Source organism: Sturnus vulgaris, unplaced genomic scaffold (genome assembly GCF_052056855.1).
Source record: "Sturnus vulgaris isolate bStuVul1 unplaced genomic scaffold, bStuVul1.hap1 Scaffold_156, whole genome shotgun sequence".
NCBI lineage: Eukaryota > Metazoa > Chordata > Aves > Passeriformes > Sturnidae > Sturnus > Sturnus vulgaris.
The window spans coordinates 3,198,514-3,211,013 of NW_028276073.1; positions in this window are offsets into that span (position 1 = coordinate 3,198,514).

A 12,500-nucleotide genomic window follows, 5' to 3' on the forward strand; every position below is an offset into this window, starting at 1 on the left:
GGCCGGCCTTTGGACGTGGCGGCCTAATGCTGGGTAGACCTGTTGCCCTCGGCCGGCCTTTGTACCTGACGGCCGAATGCTGGGTAGACCTGTTGCCCTCTGCCGGCCGGCCTAATGCTGGGTAGACCTGTTGCCCTCGGCCGGCCTTTGGACGTGGCGGCCGAATGCTGGGTAGACCTGTTGCCCTCGGCCGGCCTTTGTACGTGGCGGCCGAATGCTGGGTAGACCTGTTGCCCTCGGCCGGCCTTTGGACGTGGCGGCCTAATGCTGGTTAGACCTGTTGCCCTCGGCCGGCCTTTGTACCTGACGGCCGAATGCTGGGTAGACCTGTTGCCCTCGGCCTGCCGTTTTACCGGCCGGCCTAATGCTGAGTAGACCTGTTGCCCTCTGCCGGCCGTGTTACCGGCCGGCCTAATGCTGGGTAGACCTGTTGCCCTCGGCCGGCCTTTGGACGTGGCGGCCGAATGCTGGGTAGACCTGTTGCCCTCGGCCGGCCTTTGTACCTGACGGCCGAATGCTGGGTAGACCTGTTGCCCTCTGCCGGCCGGCCTAATGCTGGGTAGACCTGTTGCCCTCGGCCGGCCTTTGGACGTGGCGGCCTAATGCTGGGTAGACCTGTTGCCCTCGGCCGGCCTTTGGACGTGGCGGCCGAATGCTGGGTAGACCTGTTGCCCTCGGCCGGCCTTTGGACGTGGCGGCCTAATGCTGGGTAGACCTGTTGCCCTCGGCCGGCCTTTGGACGTGGCGGCCGAATGCTGGGTAGACCTGTTGCCCTCGGCCGGCCTTTGGACGTGGCGGCCTAATGCTGGGTAGACCTGTTGCCCTCGGCCGGCCTTTGGACGTGGCGGCCTAATGCTGGGTAGACCTGTTGCCCTCGGCCGGCCGTGTTACCGGCCGGCCTAATGCTGGGTAGACCTGTTGCCCTCGGCCGGCCTTTGGACGTGGTGGCCGAATGCTGGGTAGACCTGTTGCCCTCGGCCGGCCTTTGGACGTGGCGGCCTAATGCTGGGTAGACCTGTTGCCCTCGGCCGGCCTTTGGACGTGGCGGCCGAATGCTGGGTAGACCTGTTGCCCTCGGCCGGCAGTGTTACCGGCCGGCCTAATGCTGGGTAGACCTGTTGCCCTCGGCCCGCCGTGTTACCGGCCAGCCGAATGCTGGGTAGACCTGTTGCCCTCGGCCGGCCTTTGTACGTGGTGGCCGAATGCTGGGTAGACCTGTTGCCCTCGGCCGGCCTTTGGACGTGGCGGCCTAATGCTGGGTAGACCTGTTGCCCTCGGCCGGCCTTTGGACGTGGCGGCCTAATGCTGGGTAGACCTGTTGCCCTCGGCCGGCCTTTGTACCTGACGGCCGAATGCTGGGTAGACCTGTTGCCCTCGGCCGGCCTTTGTACCTGACGGCCGAATGCTGGGTAGACCTGTTGCCCTCTGCCGGCCGTCTTTCCGGCTGGCCTAATGCTGGGTAGACCTGTTGCCCTCGGCCGGCCCTGGTACCGGCCGGCATAATGCTGGGTAGACCTGTTGCCCTCGGCCGGTCTTTGTCTCTGGCCACCCGCGGCGTGGTAGTCCTGTTACCGTCGGCCGGCCTTGCAGCCCGGCCGCCGCGCGATGGCGCCCCGTCTCTTCCATCGGACGCGCGGCCCCCTTGTCGTCTCTGCAGCGGCGAGCACGCCTTCGGCGGTCGGCCTGCACGTCCGGCATGACCGCGGGCACTGGCAGCCCAGCAGGCAGCCCTGCTCTCGCGTCTTCTTCCCCCCGGCGAAAGGCGGGGCGTGAAGGCGGGCGACTTTCGGTCCCAGCCGTGCCCAGGTGTCCCTGCCGGCTCCGTGCGCCAGCATCCACTGGCGAGCTCCGCCGGCCTCTTCCCCAGCCGCGGCCCCTGTCCGCTCCGCCGTCATGGTGCCGGCACCCCACTTCCCCAAGCGCTCCCCGACAGGAGCAGGCAGCGTTGTCGCGCCCCCTCCCCGTGCTCGAATGGACCGCGGCCCTGCTCCGGGCTTCATTTCTGCAGCGCGCTCGCTCGCTCGCTCGCTCGCGCGCTCCCTCCCTCCCCCCCCCCTCCCCCCTCCCCCCGGCCGCCCACCCGCCGCGCTGCCGCCCTGCCGCAGGCTTGAGCGGCGCCGGGGCGGAGGAGGAAGGAACGCCACCAAAGCAAAAGGCTCCGAGAAAGCTGAACAGAGAGCTTCTTTGACCAGGGACAGACGGCGCCAATCATCCCGCCGCCATCCCTGCTTGTGCACCAGGCTCTCCGCCTGCCGACCTCGGCATCAGCCTCCCGCCGCCGCCGTGTAAACTGCCCGGTGGGACCGTGGGCGGGGGCAGGAAGAGGCTGAAAGTGCTGCCAGGGAGGCTGATGGCGGAGGGCGGGGTCGCCCCCAACCGACAATGGGCAGGGCCCGAGGCAGTCTGAAAGCGCTGCCAGGGAGGCTGATGGCGGAGGGCGGGGTCGCCCCCAACCGACAATGGGCAGGGCCCGAGGCAGTCTGAAAGCGCTGCCAGGGAGGCTGAGGGCGGGGGGCGGGGCGCCCCCAACCGACAATGGGCAGGGCCCGAGGCAGTCTGAAAGCGCTGCCAGGGAGGCTGAGGGCGGGGGGCGGGGCGCCCCCAGCCGACAATGGGCAGGGGCCCGAGAGAGTCTGAAAGCGCTGCCAGGGAGGCTGACGGCGGGGGGCAGGGCGCCCCCAGCCGACAATGGGCAGGGGCGGGGAAAGTCTGAAAGCGCTGCATGGGAGGTTGATGGCGGAGGGCGGGCTCGCCCCCAGCGTTAATGGGTGGCTGCGGAAGACGGGGCAGGGACAGGGAGAGGGCAGGCGGCTTCGTGCCGGCCCCGGGCGCCTCGACAGCGAGCCCTCACGGCCCCCCAAACCCGCGCCGAGGCCCCAAGAGCTCTGCAGACCTTCCGCGGAAGAACCGGCCCGAAAGCGGCCACCCGCTTGCCGACGGCGGCGCCGGTCGCCTCGATGCAGCCGCCTCCGTGGGGCGGGAAGGGGCAGGGCGAGTTGTGCCAGGGCGCGGCGGCTTTGGGCCGAGTTTCGCTGCACGTACGTGCTTCCCCTGGCTGTGCTGCGGCCCGTGAGGTTCTGTTTTGTGGTGGGGGGGGGCTCTGTAGGTAGGGTCTCTGGGGGACGGGGGAGGAGGCGTGGGGTAGGGAGGACGCCGTTTGGGGGGGTCAGTGTGTCAGCAGGGCGAGAACCGGGCACAGGCCCTCCGTCAGCTCGGCTGTGGGCCCAAAGGGATCACAAATAAGATTTGGCAAGAGTTTTGTTTTCCGGAAAAGATTTTCTTTCCGAGTAAATAGAAGAGGCAATCATTCAAAAAAGGCAAAGAGGAAATGAAACAAATCAAATCAAATCAAAACAAAACAAAACAAAACAAAACAAAACGAAATAAAATAAAATAATAAAATGAAATGAAAAGAAATGAAATGAAATGATGAAATAAAATGTTGTCGAAAATATGTCTTGGTCTTGAAATCGATTCTGCCGGGCGGGGCAAGGCTGCTGGAGCACTTGGGCTCCGGAGCGTTAAGAGGCTGTGGGGTTTCCCCGGCTCCGAGATGGTACAAGGATGCCTCGTCTACCCGGATCCGCGAAACGTGGCCCGTCCCGCGGCGGCCAGGTCGACGCGGCTCCGGGGCCGGTGGCGTGGGACCGCCGTCGCCGGCGAAGGCGCAGCGGCGGCGGCCGTGGCCGCGACGACCAGGTCTACACGACTCCGGGAAACTTGGCCGGTCCCGCGGCGGCCAGGTCTACTGGGCTCCGGGATGGGCGGCCGCCGTGGCCGCGGCGACCAGGTCTACCCGCCTCCGGGACCGGCGGCGTGGGTCCGCCGTCGAGGGCGAGGGCGCTGCGACGGCCGCGGCGACCGGGTCTACCTAGCTCCGGTGCGACCCGGGCTGCGTGCAGCATGGCGAAGGTAGACCTGTGGTCCGCATCACGGCGTGGGCAGACCTGGTGTCCGCAGCATGGAGCGGGTAGACATGTTGTCCGCCGCATGGAGTGGGTAGACCTGTTGTCCGCGTAATGGAGTAGTTAGACCTGGTGTCCGCAGCTTGGAGTGGGTAGACCTGTTGTCCGCAGCAAGCCGTGGGTAGACCTGGTGTCCGCAGCATGACCTGGGTAGACCTGGTGTCCGCAGCTTGGTAGACCTGTTGCCCGTTTCATGGCTGGGTAGACCTGGTGTCCGCAGCAAGCCGTGGGTAGACCTGGTGTCCGCAGCTTGGTAGACCTGTTGCCCGTTTCATGGCTGGGTAGACCTGTTGTCCGCAGCATTGAGTTGGTAGACCTGGTGTCCGCAGCATGCCCTGGGTAGACCTGGTGTCCGCAGCTTGGTAGACCTGTTGCCCGTTTCATGGCTGGGTAGACCTGTTGTCCGCAGCATTGAGTGGGTAGACCTGGTGTCCGCAGCATGCCCTGGGTAGACCTGGTGTCCGCAGCTTGGTAGACCTGTTGCCCGTTTCATGGCTGGGTAGACCTGGTGTCCGCAGCAAGCCGTGAGTAGACCTGTTGCCCGTTTCATGGCTGGGTAGACCTGGTGTCCGCAGCATGCCCTGGGTAGACCTGGTGTCCGCAGCTTGGTAGACCTGTTGCCCGTTTCATGGCTGGGTAGACCTGGTGTCCGCAGCAAGCCGTGGGTAGACCTGGTGTCCGCAGCTTGGTAGACCTGTTGCCCGTTTCATGGCTGGGTAGACCTGGTGTCCGCAGCAAGCCGTGAGTAGACCTGTTGCCCGTTTCATGGCTGGGTAGACCTGGTGTCCGCAGCATGCCCTGGGTAGACCTGGTGTCCGCAGCTTGGTAGACCTGTTGCCCGTTTCATGGCTGGGTAGACCTGTTGTCCGCAGCAAGCCGTGAGTAGACCTGTTGCCCGTTTCATGGCTGGGTAGACCTGTTGTCCGCAGCATGCCCTGGGTAGACCTGGTGTCCGCAGCTTGGTAGACCTGTTGCCCGTTTCATGGCTGGGTAGACCTGTTGTCCGCAGCATTGAGTGGGTAGACCTGTTGCCCGTTTCATGGCTGGGTAGACCTGGTGTCCGCAGCTTGGTAGACCTGTTGCCCGTTTCATGGCTGGGTAGACCTGGTGTCCGCAGCATTGAGTTGGTAGACCTGGTGTCCGCTACATACCCTGGGTAGACCTGGTGTCCGCAGCTTGGTAGACCTGTTGCCCGTTTCATGGCTGGGTAGACCTGGTGTCCGCAGCATTGAGTTGGTAGACCTGGTGTCCGCAGCATGCCCTGGGTAGACCTGTTGTCCGCAGCTTGGTAGACCTGTTGCCCGATTCATGGCTGGGTAGACCTGGTGTCCGCAGCAAGCCGTGAGTAGACCTGTTGCCCGTTTCATGGCTGGGTAGACCTGGTGTCCGCAGCATGCCCTGGGTAGACCTGTTGTCCGCAGCTTGGTAGACCTGTTGCCCGTTTCATGGCTGGGTAGACCTGTTGTCCGCAGCAAGCCGTGAGTAGACCTGTTGCCCGTTTCATGGCTGGGTAGACCTGGTGTCCGCAGCATGCCCTGGGTAGACCTGGTGTCCGCAGCTTGGTAGACCTCTTGCCCGTTTCATGGCTGGGTAGACCTGTTGTCCGCAGCAAGCCGTGGGTAGACCTGGTGTCCGCAGCATGCCCTGGGTAGACCTGGTGTCCGCAGCTTGGTAGACCTGTTGCCCGTTTCATGGCTGGGTAGACCTGGTGTCCGCAGCAAGCCGTGAGTAGACCTGTTGCCCGTTTCATGGCTGGGTAGACCTGGTGTCCGCAGCATGCCCTGGGTAGACCTGGTGTCCGCAGCTTGGTAGACCTGTTGCCCGTTTCATGGCTGGGTAGACCTGGTGTCCGCAGCAAGCCGTGAGTAGACCTGTTGCCCGTTTCATGGCTGGGTAGACCTGGTGTCCGCAGCATGCCCTGGGTAGACCTGGTGTCCGCAGCTTGGTAGACCTGTTGCCCGTTTCATGGCTGGGTAGACCTGGTGTCCGCAGCAAGCCGTGGGTAGACCTGGTGTCCGCAGCTTGGTAGACCTGTTGCCCGATTCATGCCTGGGTAGACCTGTTGTCCGCAGCAAGCCGTGGGTAGACCTGGTGTCCGCAGCTTGGTAGACCTGTTGCCCGATTCATGCCTGGGTAGACCTGTTGCCCGCAGCATTGAGTTGGTAGACCTGTTGCCCGTTTCATGGCTGGGTAGACCTGGTGTCCGCAGCATTGAGTTGGTAGACCTGGTGTCCGCAGCATGCCCTGGGTAGACCTGGTGTCCGCAGCTTGGTAGACCTGTTGCCCGTTTCATGGCTGGGTAGACCTGTTGTCCGCAGCATTGAGTTGGTAGACCTGGTGTCCGCAGCATGCCCTGGGTAGACCTGGTGTCCGCAGCTTGGTAGACCTGTTGCCCGTTTCATGGCTGGGTAGACCTGGTGTCCGCAGCTTGGTAGACCTGTTGCCTGTTTCATGGCTGGGTAGACCTGGTGTCCGCAGCAAGCCGTGAGTAGACCTGTTGCCCGTTTCATGGCTGGGTAGACCTGGTGTCCGCAGCATGCCCTGGGTAGACCTGGTGTCCGCAGCTTGGTAGACCTGTTGCCCGTTTCATGGCTGGGTAGACCTGTTGTCCGCTGCAAGCCGTGAGTAGACCTGTTGCCCGTTTCATGGCTGGGTAGACCTGGTGTCCGCAGCATTGAGTGGGTAGACCTGGTGTCCGCAGCTTGGTAGACCTGTTGCCCGTTTCATGGCTGGGTAGACCTGTTGTCCGCAGCATTGAGTGGGTAGACCTGTTGCCCGTTTCATGGCTGGGTAGACCTGTTGTCCGCAGCAAGCCGTGGGTAGACCTGGTGTCCGGAGCTTGGTAGACCTGTTGCCCGATTCATGCCTGGGTAGACCTGTTGTCCGCAGCAAGCCGTGGGTAGACCTGGTGTCCGCAGCATGCCCTGGGTAGACCTGTTGTCCGCAGCTTGGTAGACCTGTTGCCCGTTTCATGGCTGGGTAGACCTGTTGTCCGCAGCAAGCCGTGAGTAGACCTGTTGCCCGTTTCATGGCTGGGTAGACCTGGTGTCCGCAGCATGCCCTGGGTAGACCTGGTGTCCGCAGCTTGGTAGACCTGTTGCCCGTTTCATGGCTGGGTAGACCTGTTGTCCGCAGCAAGCCGTGGGTAGACCTGGTGTCCGCAGCATGCCCTGGGTAGACCTGGTGTCCGCAGCCTGGTAGACCTGTTGCCCGTTTCATGGCTGGGTAGACCTGGTGTCCGCAGCAAGCCGTGGGTAGACCTGGTGTCCGCAGCATGCCCTGGGTAGACCTGGTGTCCGCAGCTTGGTAGACCTGTTGCCCGTTTCATGGCTGGGTAGACCTGGTGTCCGCAGCAAGCCGTGAGTAGACCTGTTGCCCGTTTCATGGCTGGGTAGACCTGTTGTCCGCAGCATGCCCTGGGTAGACCTGTTGTCCGCAGCTTGGTAGACCTGTTGCCCGTTTCATGGCTGGGTAGGCCTGGTGTCCGCAGCATGCCCTGGGTAGACCTGGTGTCCGCAGCTTGGTAGACCTGTTGCCCGTTTCATGGCTGGGTAGACCTGGTGTCCGCAGCAAGCCGTGGGTAGACCTGGTGTCCGCAGCTTGGTAGACCTGTTGCCCGATTCATGCCTGGGTAGACCTGTTGTCCGCAGCAAGCCGTGGGTAGACCTGGTGTCCGCAGCTTGGTAGACCTGTTGCCCGTTTCATGGCTGGGTAGACCTGTTGTCCGCAGCATTGAGTTGGTAGACCTGTTGCCCGTTTCATGGCTGGGTAGACCTGGTGTCCGCAGCATTGAGTGAGTAGACCTGTTGCCCGTTTCATGGCTGGGTAGACCTGGTGTCCGCAGCTTGGTAGACCTGTTGCCCGTTTCATGGCTGGGTAGACCTGGTGTCCGCAGCATGCCCTGGGTAGACCTGGTGTCCGCAGCTTGGTAGACCTGTTGCCCGTTTCATGGCTGGGTAGACCTGGTGTCCGCAGCAAGCCGTGGGTAGACCTGGTGTCCGCAGCTTGGTAGACCTGTTGCCCGTTTCATGGCTGGGTAGACCTGTTGTCCGCAGCATTGAGTTGGTAGACCTGTTGTCCGCAGCAAGCCGTGGGTAGACCTGGTGTCCGCAGCATGCCCTGGGTAGACCTGGTGTCCGCAGCTTGGTAGACCTGTTGCCCGTTTCATGCCTGGGTAGACCTGTTGTCCGCAGCAAGCCGTGGGTAGACCTGGTGTCCGCAGCATGCCCTGGGTAGACCTGGTGTCCGCAGCTTGGTAGACCTGTTGCCCGTTTCATGGCTGGGTAGACCTGTTGTCCGCAGCAAGCCGTGAGTAGACCTGTTGCCCGTTTCATGGCTGGGTAGACCTGGTGTCCGCAGCATGCCCTGGGTAGACCTGGTGTCCGCAGCTTGGTAGACCTGTTGCCCGTTTCATGGCTGGGTAGACCTGTTGTCCGCAGCAAGCCGTGGGTAGACATGGTGTCCGGAGCTTGGTAGACCTGTTGCCCGATTCATGCCTGGGTAGACCTGTTGTCCGCAGCATTGAGTGGGTAGACCTGGTGTCCGCAGCATGCCCTGGGTAGACCTGTTGTCCGCAGCTTGGTAGACCTGTTGCCCGTTTCATGGCTGGGTAGACCTGTTGTCCGCAGCAAGCCGTGAGTAGACCTGTTGCCCGTTTCATGGCTGGGTAGACCTGTTGTCCGCAGCATGCCCTGGGTAGACCTGGTGTCCGCAGCTTGGTAGACCTGTTGCCCGTTTCATGGCTGGGTAGACCTGGTGTCCGCAGCAAGCCGTGGGTAGACCTGGTGTCCGCAGCATGCCCTGGGTAGACCTGGTGTCCGCAGCTTGGTAGACCTGTTGCCCGTTTCATGGCTGGGTAGACCTGTTGTCTGCAGCAAGCCGTGGGTAGACCTGGTGTCCGGAGCTTGGTAGACCTGTTGCCCGATTCATGCCTGGGTAGACCTGTTGTCCGCAGCATTGAGTGGGTAGACCTGGTGTCCGCAGCATGCCCTGGGTAGACCTGGTGTCCGCAGCTTGGTAGACCTGTTGCCCGTTTCATGGCTGGGTAGACCTGGTGTCCGCAGCAAGCCGTGAGTAGACCTGTTGCCCGTTTCATGGCTGGGTAGACCTGGTGTCCGCAGCATGCCCTGGGTAGACCTGGTGTCCGCAGCTTGGTAGACCTGTTGCCCGTTTCATGGCTGGGTAGACCTGTTGTCCGCAGCAAGCCGTGGGTAGACCTGGTGTCCGGAGCTTGGTAGACCTGTTGCCCGATTCATGCCTGGGTAGACCTGTTGTCCGCAGCATTGAGTGGGTAGACCTGGTGTCCGCAGCATGCCCTGGGTAGACCTGTTGTCCGCAGCTTGGTAGACCTGTTGCCCGTTTCATGGCTGGGTAGACCTGTTGTCCGCAGCAAGCCGTGAGTAGACCTGTTGCCCGTTTCATGGCTGGGTAGACCTGGTGTCCGCAGCATGCCCTGGGTAGACCTGGTGTCCGCAGCTTGGTAGACCTGTTGCCCGTTTCATGGCTGGGTAGACCTGGTGTCCGCAGCAAGCCGTGGGTAGACCTGGTGTCCGCAGCATGCCCTGGGTAGACCTGGTGTCCGCAGCTTGGTAGACCTGTTGCCCGTTTCATGGCTGGGTAGACCTGGTGTCCGCAGCAAGCCGTGGGTAGACCTGGTGTCCGCAGCATGCCCTGGGTAGACCTGGTGTCCGCAGCTTGGTAGACCTGTTGCCCGTTTCATGGCTGGGTAGACCTGGTGTCCGCAGCAAGCCGTGGGTAGACCTGGTGTCCGCAGCTTGGTAGACCTGTTGCCCGATTCATGCCTGGGTAGACCTGTTGTCCGCAGCATTGAGTGGGTAGACCTGGTGTCCGCAGCATGCCCTGGGTAGACCTGGTGTCCGCAGCTTGGTAGACCTGTTGCCCGTTTCATGGCTGGGTAGACCTGGTGTCCGCAGCAAGCCGTGGGTAGACCTGGTGTCCGGAGCTTGGTAGACCTGTTGCCCGATTCATGCCTGGGTAGACCTGTTGTCCGCAGCATTGAGTGGGTAGACCTGGTGTCCGCAGCATGCCCTGGGTAGACCTGTTGTCCGCAGCTTGGTAGACCTGTTGCCCGTTTCATGGCTGGGTAGACCTGTTGTCCGCAGCAAGCCGTGAGTAGACCTGTTGCCCGTTTCATGGCTGGGTAGACCTGGTGTCCGCAGCATGCCCTGGGTAGACCTGGTGTCCGCAGCTTGGTAGACCTGTTGCCCGTTTCATGGCTGGGTAGACCTGTTGTCCGCAGCAAGCCGTGGGTAGACCTGGTGTCCGCAGCATGCCCTGGGTAGACCTGGTGTCCGCAGCTTGGTAGACCTGTTGCCCGTTTCATGGCTGGGTAGACCTGGTGTCCGCAGCAAGCCGTGGGTAGACCTGGTGTCCGCAGCATGCCCTGGGTAGACCTGGTGTCCGCAGCTTGGTAGACCTGTTGCCCGTTTCATGGCTGGGTAGACCTGTTGTCCGCAGCAAGCCGTGGGTAGACCTGGTGTCCGCAGCATGCCCTGGGTAGACCTGGTGTCCGCAGCTTGGTAGACCTGTTGCCCGTTTCATGCCCTGGGTAGACCTGTTGTCCGCAGCTGGGTAGACCTGTTGTCCGCAGCAAGCCGTGGGTAGACCTGGTGTCCGCAGCATGCCCTGGGTAGACCTGGTGTCCGCAGCTTGGTAGACCTGTTGCCCGTTTCATGGCTGGGTAGACCTGGTGTCCGCAGCAAGCCGTGGGTAGACCTGGTGTCCGCAGCATGCCCTGGGTAGACCTGGTGTCCGCAGCTTGGTAGACCTGTTGCCCGTTTCATGGCTGGGTAGACCTGGTGTCCGCAGCAAGCCGTGGGTAGACCTGGTGTCCGCAGCATGCCCTGGGTAGACCTGGTGTCCGCAGCTTGGTAGACCTGTTGCCCGTTTCATGGCTGGGTAGACCTGGTGTCCGCAGCAAGCCGTGGGTAGACCTGGTGTCCGGAGCTTGGTAGACCTGTTGCCCGATTCATGCCTGGGTAGACCTGTTGTCCGCAGCATTGAGTGGGTAGACCTGGTGTCCGCAGCATGCCCTGGGTAGACCTGTTGTCCGCAGCTTGGTAGACCTGTTGCCCGTTTCATGGCTGGGTAGACCTGTTGTCCGCAGCAAGCCGTGGGTAGACCTGGTGTCCGGAGCTTGGTAGACCTGTTGCCCGATTCATGCCTGGGTAGACCTGTTGTCCGCAGCATTGAGTGGGTAGACCTGGTGTCCGCAGCATGCCCTGGGTAGACCTGTTGTCCGCAGCTTGGTAGACCTGTTGCCCGTTTCATGGCTGGGTAGACCTGTTGTCCGCAGCAAGCCGTGAGTAGACCTGTTGCCCGTTTCATGGCTGGGTAGACCTGGTGTCCGCAGCATGCCCTGGGTAGACCTGGTGTCCGCAGCTTGGTAGACCTGTTGCCCGTTTCATGGCTGGGTAGACCTGTTGTCCGCAGCAAGCCGTGGGTAGACCTGGTGTCCGCAGCATGCCCTGGGTAGACCTGGTGTCCGCAGCTTGGTAGACCTGTTGCCCGTTTCATGGCTGGGTAGACCTGTTGTCCGCAGCAAGCCGTGGGTAGACCTGGTGTCCGCAGCATGCCCTGGGTAGACCTGGTGTCCGCAGCTTGGTAGACCTGTTGCCCGTTTCATGGCTGGGTAGACCTGTTGTCCGCAGCAAGCCGTGGGTAGACCTGGTGTCCGCAGCATGCCCTGGGTAGACCTGGTGTCCGCAGCTTGGTAGACCTGTTGCCCGTTTCATGCCCTGGGTAGACCTGTTGTCCGCAGCTGGGTAGACCTGTTGTCCGCAGCAAGCCGTGGGTAGACCTGGTGTCCGCAGCATGCCCTGGGTAGACCTGGTGTCCGCAGCTTGGTAGACCTGTTGCCCGTTTCATGGCTGGGTAGACCTGTTGTCCGCAGCAAGCCGTCGGTAGACCTGTTGCCCGTTTCATGGCTGGTAGACCTGTTGTCCGCCGCCGGCCTGGAAGTACTCCAAGGGGTCGCTGTTTCTCGCTGCCTCCGGCTATGTCATCGTAGAAGGCGGCGTGCGCCACTGCGCCCCCTCGGTCACGTACATCGGTTCTCTTTCCGGCCTCCGCCGCTTCGGGCCCATCTGTCCGTATTATGGGAACGAGGTGACGGGCCGTATCCCCACAGGCTGTTGCCGTGCCTGTGTCCGTGGCGGAGAAGGGCGGACGCGCGTGCGGTCGCCAGGGCCAGAAGAACACCGCCGATGTCGGGGCGAGTCGCGTGGCTTCGTCCGGCTTCCCGTCTTACCCAGTTCGACTGGGACAGGTTAGCCCAGAGAGAGAGACCGATGCGATCCGAGAGCCGCTCCCCGGCCCAGGCGAGGCTGCGTGCTCAGTCGGGGGAGAAGCGAGAAAGCCCCCAGAGAGACCGATGCGATCCGAGAGCCGCTCCCCGGCCCAGGCCGAGGCTGCGTGTTCAGTCCGGGGGAGAAGCGAGAAAGCCCCCAGAGAGAGCGATGCGATCCGAGAGCCACCGCGCTCCCCCGGCCCAGGCGAGGCTGCGTTGTTCCAGGC